Consider the following 9,159-nt stretch of genomic DNA (forward strand, 5'->3'; position numbering starts at 1 on the left):
TCTGCCCAAAACTGTAAAGGCAATCCTGCATGCAATCTCATGCACCTTGCACACTTCATGATTGTTCTGTTCATCCTTTCTGACACACCATTTTCTTGTGGTGTTCTTGGAACTGTCTTCTCTCTACAAATTCCATGCTCTGAACAGTACCTATCAAACTCTTTGCTGCAATATTCACCTCCATTGTCTGATCTAAGACACTTCAATTTCTTTCCTGTCTCAATCTCAACCGAAGCTTTCCATTTCTTGAAAGTATCAAATACATCAGATTTATTCTTAATACAATAAATCCAAGTTTTTCTAGTTGCATCATCAATAAAAGTAACATAATAATGAGAGCCACTGAGAGATGATACCTGAGTAGGTCCCCATACATCTGTATGCACAAGCTCTAATTTTTCATTCTTCTTTTCTTTCCCAACTCTGAGAAATCTGACTCTCTTCTGTTTTCCATAAATGCAATTCTCACAGAAGTCCAAATCATCGTTCTTCAAACCCAGCAACAAATTCCTTGAGTGAAGAATGTTCATCCCCTTTTCACTCATGTGTCCGAGCCTATGATGCCATAATGTTGCATCTGCTCCTTTGGAAGTTAAAGCATTAACAGAGTTAGAAATACCATTGCATAAATACAATGTACCAACCTTTTCGCCTTTTGCTATTACTAGGGCTCCTTTGGTGACCTTCCAAGCTTTATCTGTGAAAGTTGTCACACAACCTTCATCGCCTAACTGCCCTATTGAAATCAGATTTTTCTTTAGATCTGGTACATACCTTACCTCCTTTAATAGCCATTGGTTTCCGTTCTGCTGTTTTACAAGAAGCTTACCCATTCCAACGATTTTACAGGGTTTATCATCATCTAGACGAACTTGTCCAAAATCTCCTTGAACATAGTCATGAAAGTATTTCTTATCAGGTGTGGCATCGAATGAAGCCCCTGAATCTACCACCCAAGAATCAGTAATATTTTCGAAAGAAAGAATCAAGGCATCTTGTAACACCTCACCTGTCACATTTGCTTCATGATTGTTTTCTTGTTGTGCATCTCCTTCTTTTCCCTTCTGAGATCTACAGTCTTTCTTTAGGTGTCCTTTCTTTCCACATTTCCAGCACACTATCCCCGATCTGGACTTGGATCTGCCTTTCCTTGATTTACTGCGATATCCTGAGCTCTTTCCTCTTTCCATTTTTCTTCCTCTACACTCTACACTCAAAGCATTTCCCAATGTCTCACTGGAGCTTTTCCGACGCATTTCCTCACTAAGGATAGCAACGACAACATCATCAAACTTTAATGTACTAGATCCAGAGATGGAGTTACTAATGGCCATTACCGAACCATTCCAACTTTCTCGTAATGAGCACAAGAATAACAGAGCTCTAACTTCATCATCAAAAGTTTACCCCTACAGAACTTAACTGACTTGCAGCTGTATTAAAATCATTTAAATGGTGTGCAACAGATCCACCTTTCGACATCTTCATATTAAATAATCGTTTCATAAGAAATACCTTGTTTGAGGTCGAGGGTTTTTCATATAGTTTCAACAACGCCTGAATCAAACCCTCTATTGTGGTTTCCTTCGAAATGTTGAAGGCGACTGACGCAGCAAGGCACAACCGTATTGTTCCGAGTGCCTTTCTATCGAGAAGGTTCCATTCTTCGTCTGTCATACCCGTCGGCATATTTGATTTTCCGCCCAATGGTAGGTATAGATCTTTCTGATACAGATAAACTTCCATCTGCATCTTCCACAACGAGAAGTTTTGGCCGTTAAATTTATTGACCCTAAACTTACCATCTTCCGCCATTCCTCCTACTCGAACGAGGAACCCTTCTTTCCTACGACTTTATCAGCCAAATAGACCTTCGGCTCTAATACCAGTTGTTAGAAATTATATATATTATGGAGCAATGGAACACATAAAATATTGCAGAAATATAAACACAGAAAATGCATAAAACAAGAGAGACACAAATATACGTGGTTCACCCAGTTTGGGCTACGTCCACCTCGAACAGCCAATCCTTCCTTTCTATTATCCAGCAAAATGAAGAGACACAACCTACAGCAGATCCGCTGTAATATCCTCTGGTTTCTCTCACAGTCTCACCTCTCTATTTCCCGCTCACAGAACACACATATAACACACAGCCTCAAATACAATGCCCTCATACATAGAGAGGGGTTGCCTTCTAGGGAAAAAAACCCTAAACTAAACATAAGTTCTACTGTCAGATCATCCGCCTAATGAACGGCCCAGATTGACTAGAAATTACTATACTTTTACAAGGCAATTTTACAGCTGTTTTTGGCTTCGGGGGCACTGCCCCCGAAAACCCCTGCCAAGGGGGGGCTCCCAAAAGTTGCAGCCGCCCCCCCCTGGACCCCCCCCTTCAACGAATATTTTACGGGCGGCGTTGCCGCCCCCATTTCGAACTGGGGTCCAATGTGGCGATACCTTTGAATATAGAAGATAATCAGGCTCCACACCCAACAGGACTAAAACCTGGAAAGAAAAATATGCAAACTCCTGGCAAACAAATGATCTTATAAGAATGTTAGGAAACATTAAAGGCTCTCACATCTGGAACAAAGCCTGTGATAACAGAAGCCTAGTACAAAACAATAGCATATGGGAAATTAGAGTAGGAGACCAAGCTCCCTTCTGGGAAGATAAATGGCAACAAGAACCAATGTTGTTAAGAGAGGACTTTATGAGTCTCAAGCACGAAACCAATCCCCAAGGATTAATAAAAGTTAGAGATTTCTATAATCTTCCTCATGACACTGACAAGTGGAGAAGCTGGAAGAAATTAGACTGTAGAGGGGACAACCACATAAAAGAAAAAACAGAAGAACTCGTGAGTATATTAAATCAAAGGAAGATCTTGGTAACAGATGGGTCGGATCAATTAAGATGGGGCCAAAACAAAGAAGGTATCTTTAATATCAAGGAAGCAAAAAGAATAATCCTAAACCTAGATCCATGCATTTTGGTAAAATCTTGGCAAAAACTTTGGAGCCGCCAAGGGTGGATGAAGATCAAGCTATTCATGTGGTTAGTTCATCACAAGAAAATTTTAACTTGGGAAAACATTCAGAAGAGGGGGATTATGGGGCCTTCTAGATGTCAGTTATGTGAAGTTCAAGAGGAGACAATGGAGCATATTCTCAATAGTTGCACCTATACCACCTAGTTGTGGGATTTTTTTAACATCATTTTTCAACAGACAGATAGAGACAAAGGTAGTATCATTAACACCCTGAACAGGTGGAGAAAAAACTTTTTAGGGTATGAGATCCTTAATTTGGCCTGGACCTTTACGCCAAGCTTCATTATCTGGAATGTGTGGAAGGAAAGGAATAAAAGAATTTTCAAGGATGAAAAAACTACTCCTCTTCGCATAATCGATCTGATCTTAAAGCAGATTAAGGAGACAATTTCCACCACTGTGCACAGTTATCCCAAGAATCCTCCCACAACACTTGAATTGAGAACTCTCAAGCATCTAGGAATGCAAGAGATCATTTACCATGGTCCTAACAGAAATGAAAGAGTGTTGGAAATGGAAAAGGAGTTCTGGCATCCTCCACTGAAAGGTTTTCTGAAATGCAATATTGATTGGGCTTCAAAAAGCAACCCGGGGACAACAGGTTATGGAGGGGTGTTAAGAGATGAAGAAGGAAAAATAATCTTTACTTTCCATTGTCATCTAGGCAAAGCCACCAACAACATGGCTGAATTAATGGCTTTGGAACAATGTCTAGAGCTTCTTAAACTTAATCACAGCTCGAATGTCATTATAGAAGTAGAATCAGAGATTTCTATAAATGCAGTTAAGAAAATCAGTTATGGAACAACACGAGAAAGAGTCTCAAAACATTGGAAACTAATACAAGTGTACCCGAGAATCCAAAAACATCTCCTTAGTGTTCGAACTGTTAGCTCCAATCATGTTCGGAGGAAAGCCAATAAACTTGTTGATTTATTGGCCAACCAAGGAGTGTTAAATTCTGAATGTAGGATTGAGATGAAGTGGCAGGAGATGCCTCCAAGTAGGTTAAAACCTCTCTGAAATGAACAAGCTATAAAGGATAAAGAAATTTTCAAGTATTGGGCACGAGGGTTAGGAATAGAATAAATCTTTCTATGCAAGTTCATACATAGAACTGTGGTCGGCTCCTTGAAAAAGGGAAAACTCTGAACAATGATAGCTTCCTTTGGTTTACTGATTGCTTCGGTTGTGAGCTCCATGGTCAGTTTTAGTGGATTAAAAGGCTGGATTGCTCCCACGAGGGAAATTCCACTGTACCCCTCTTTCGGTGCGGTAAACCAAGCTTTGAGTGGTTTTCCAATGATCGCGAGGCTTTCAAATGGTAAGTTTTATTTGTTTGTTGAGAGCGATTCCACTAGGCTCTCAACACGTGGCTTGGGTGGGGTTCGTGAAACCACCCTTCATCACGCCTTAAAGTTCTTGCTTCTTGGCTTTTCGATTTCTCTCCGAGCCGTCCTTTCTTGCAGTGGCTTTCGATGGTCAGATTTGGTCGGGCATTTTAGTGGGGCTGCTTCTATTTTCAATCTTTGCGAGTTAATTAGGGATGGGTTCGCGGCGTTCGACTTTGGGTCAACTTTTAACTGTGGGGACCATTTGTTAAGTTAGCTTGTCCTTTAGTTTGTTTGAAGGTCACATCTATGGCTGTACGGCCTTGAGGTTTCCGTAGGCCTTGAGAAATTCAGGCCTTTTGTATTTATTGTAACTTTACTTTTGGGTTTTTGAAATAGAAGGAAAGTCTCTTGCTTCAGCAAAAAAAAGTACATATAAGCTTTATATTTGGAGATTATTTTAATATATAGATTTTTTTAGATATAATTTATTTTTATTTTAGGAAGAGAGATTGAGAAAAAATTTCAACCATGAAAAACCAAATAGGAAACATTAACTCAAGTCCCCCTTTTAATGTTTACATTACATAAACTTATTGAAACCACCCATAAACAAGAAAATACACAATCATTTTTTAAATGGTTTACAACTTCTAGATAAGCATGGGTTCGGTCAAGCTGCCCCATAACTGTTCGAAAGATGTAGTGAGCAAGTTAGATTCTCGAGTTCCACTCTCAAAATCTAGTATTAAGGATAACCTCATAAGAAGACCACTCCCAAGCTATTGCATAACCTCACGAGTAGACCACTCCCACTTCTTTAGCAAATGAGGGATCCTTCCCTAGATCCACAACTGCGAAACTATCTAAACATCCATCCATGTTGAGCCTTTTCACTAAACCTTAGTTGTTCTAAAAGAGCTTAAGAGATTCAAATTCTTCATTGAATTCATCATCTTCATAATTCAATGAATAATCATCTATGGTTATGTTGTTTGATTCTCATACCTTCCCCTTTAACAAATCATTCACATGAATTTTGCAATTAGAGGTTGTATTTTCATATAGTAGTAGTGTTCAAGTTCACTTTTATTTTATTTTTTATTTTTTGTCTTTTAAAATAATACATTTTCTATTTGAGAATTGCCTTCTCTATCCTAGTTTTAGTCTCTTTTTCGCCAAAGGTGTTGCAATTGTTTAATCCAATTTTTGTGAAGACATTTGACTCAAAGTGAATACAACATTACTATAACTTGAAAGAAGACTATTCAATAATATTGCTTTAGCATCTTCATCCTCCACCTTGGCACTAGCTTCAACTAATTGTTTTAAAAGAGACATTAAATTATTTACATGAGTGGACATAAATATCTTCTCATTAATTTTAAGTCTAAATAATTACAACTTTATGGAAAAAAAATTATTTGTAACTTTTGCACCAAAAGATTGAATGAGATTTTCCTATATTTAAAAGAAACATTAAATTATTTACATGAGTAGACATCAATATCTTCCCATTAATTTTAAGCCTAAATAATTGCAACTTTATGGAAAATTTTACATGTATAACTTTTGCACCAAAAAATAAAATAAAATTTTCCCATATTTACTTAAATAGTTTAATGATATCTACAAGATATAAATGTGAATTTAAAAAAACATTAATTACAGGTTTACTTTTACTTTCATTGAAGAAAAATTTAAACCAATGTATTTTTTTAAAACCATGAGTTCCATAATAGCAAAATATTAAAACTAACAAAAAGTTCTCTTTAAATTTAAAAACTGAAATACCTTTATCACAAGAGTGTGTAGTATTGGCACGACTTCATAACTAGAGTCAATGCACACTTGGAAGCAAAACAATTCGCCGCAATGCAGGATTGGACAGTGTGTAAATGTCGCAGCATCAACGCACGTATAGTGACACGGATACATTTAACCCTAACCAACACTAATTTAACAGACCATGTGCGTTTATCTCATCAACCATGTGTGAACCGATACTGCGTGCGTTGATTAAAAAAAATAAAAAAATTATTGACAGTACTCCACAAAACTATTTGCTAAACTCCACAAGATTATTGACATCAGCTCTAGGACATGAGAAACGAAGGAGTCTAACTTCTTGGAGTTCCACAATCGGCCCTCACATAACCTTTGAGCACAAATTTGACCACACTAACGGTCACTGTCATAAATCAGTTCTGATTCCAAGGAAAAATGATTGAAAACTCATATTATATTATTTCATAAGATATGTATTCGTCCACACACAAAATTTCCCACACTTCTACTATGGGAAGCATTAACTCAACTTAACAATGGATTTATACAACTTTATTGAGGTAACCGAGTGTACAATTTTATTACAATAGGTGGGCATTTATCAACTTTTATATTTGTTTATTATTCAAGGTTGAGTGGAACGATTATGGCACAAACAAATCTAAAACTGGTAGTTTACAGTCTGATATGGATACTACTAAAGCTTACAAATCTAAAACTTTTGCTCTAAAAGCTTCTTGACTCATATTATAACAATTCTTTTATTATTGTTTTTCTCCTGTAAAATGCCAACGTGCTTAAATGCGACTATCATTACTCTCTTCACCGGCTTTGCATCTGATTTGAAGCCATCCATTGATTAAAAACGAGTTCTTTCACCAGTTGAAAACAGTTTTGCGTACTAGGGTTTTGCTGGGCTCGGTTACTGACATCGATTTCACGTACCGTGTTAGAGAAGAAGATCTTGCAGTTGCAGTGAGGAAGGGCCACACAGAATTTTACTGAAACACAATAAAATGAATGGTCAATAAAAATTTACAGCAGCGTTCCTTTCCCTAGGCAGCATAGGACATAAATGTTGATTACAGAGATGAAAACAAACAACAAAACCCTTAAACCATTACGTACCACATTAAGTTGCACCGACTTCTGTTATGGAATGTACAAACACAAAATGACATGAGTGAACATTATAACTGTGTTTTACAGTGAAATGATGTCCCTCCATTTCATACACAAAAAGTTCTTTGATTTTTGGGGTGTCTATTCATCAAGCAGTTGTTGACAGGGAAGGTCATGAGCATTGGATACTTATAAGCACAAGGTTTAATTTTTGGGGTGTCTATACATGTAGGCAACGGTGGACAAGGAAGGTCATGAGCATTGCATACTTGCGATGAACGACAAGGATGGACAAGGAAGGTCATGAACATTGCATACTTGCGATGAAATTCGTTTGGAGTGTAGATTATCATGTTATTTTCTGGTTAAATATTAGAAAGTTGAGGGAGCTATCTTTATCTAGATTGGGCATTCTCGAAAGGACCGACCAGAGTGAAGTTAATGTTTAGAACTCACTTTTCTGGAGTGTAGATTATCATGTTATTTTCATGTTAAATATTAGAAAGTTGAGGGAGCTATCTTTATCTAGATTGTGCATTCTCGAAAGGACCGACCAGAGTGAAGTTAATGTTTAGAACTCACCTTTCCCAATCCTGAAAATAGGAAAAATTGGATCCAGGTAAAGAATAGATTTCATTATATATATATATATATAAATATAAATATAAAGTATAATGTATATACATAATTGTGTTAATAAATATTTCTAACTATTTTAGAAAAAGTTAGAATTTTATGATTTTTATATATATGTAACTGATTCTTTTTTATGAACTCTGTGGAGTGAATGTCCAATATATTGTTGAAGTCACACTCTTATAAAATAAATATATGATTATATTAACAAATAAAACTAAAAGTTTCTAGAAAATTTAGAATTCCATTATTTCTTATTTCTTTGATTACATTTTCGAATAGGTGAATTGATTCATAAGGTTGAATGACCTCTATTGTTGAATGTGTATCCATAAAGAAAAAAGAAGGGATCTCAAATGACAACACTTTTTTTTGTTGGTTTTGTATCAATAAAGAATTATTAAATTGAATGTGTGGGACCATTTCCATCAATTTAGTAGAATATGCCTAAATGGCTTCTTCTTTGCCCCTTAAAATACATCATGTGGAGTAATTGTCATGGCAAGAGCACGGCATACAACCCTATTTCCCTTTACTATACTACTCTCATAGTCACACTAAGATGAGTGTGACTTTTTGCTCACTTAATGAGATTTCTACTCATGAACTAGGATTTATTACTCTATCCACTAGTTGCATTCATGTGCTCATAAAATCATCTCCTATCCCTCATATCTTGGAATTTCAATCTCTTTCATGGCTCAATTTGGTATGTTTTTCCAATGTATGGTATTTTTCTTAAAGTAATGTTAAGGACTTAACTGGTTTGTTACATTTAACCATAATAAGGATGTTTTATCACTTTTAACTTACTTTATTATACATTATTACTATATTTAACCATCCTATGACATAATTTATCTTAGATGAGTGTGCCTTATTCTAGGCCTCTAGCTTCTACGATTAGAAAGGTGTTGTCATTGATGAGAAAGAGTTTTTTCATTGACCTCAAAGGTGGTTAGTGATTGTTTAGTCCTTGCTATATGTTGGTGTTATTAGTAAGTTGTTGCTTAGCTAAGGTTAAGGATGGAGTATATCTTTGGAGGAATTTTAGTTACATAAGATCAACTCATATGCTCCTTTGAAGTTCTTAGATGGATAGCCCTCTTAAATACCTTTCCAATGATATATGGAACTCTCCAAAACAACTAATGGATCAAAAGTTCAGGTTTCACTTGGAGCCTACATTGCACCATACCAACCACATAGAAAAGGTAACAT

Source organism: Pinus tabuliformis, chromosome 8 (genome assembly GCF_031772625.1).
Source record: "Pinus tabuliformis cultivar Carrire ecotype Pingquan chromosome 8, CPIR1, whole genome shotgun sequence".
NCBI classification, from domain to species: domain Eukaryota; kingdom Viridiplantae; phylum Streptophyta; class Pinopsida; order Pinales; family Pinaceae; genus Pinus; species Pinus tabuliformis.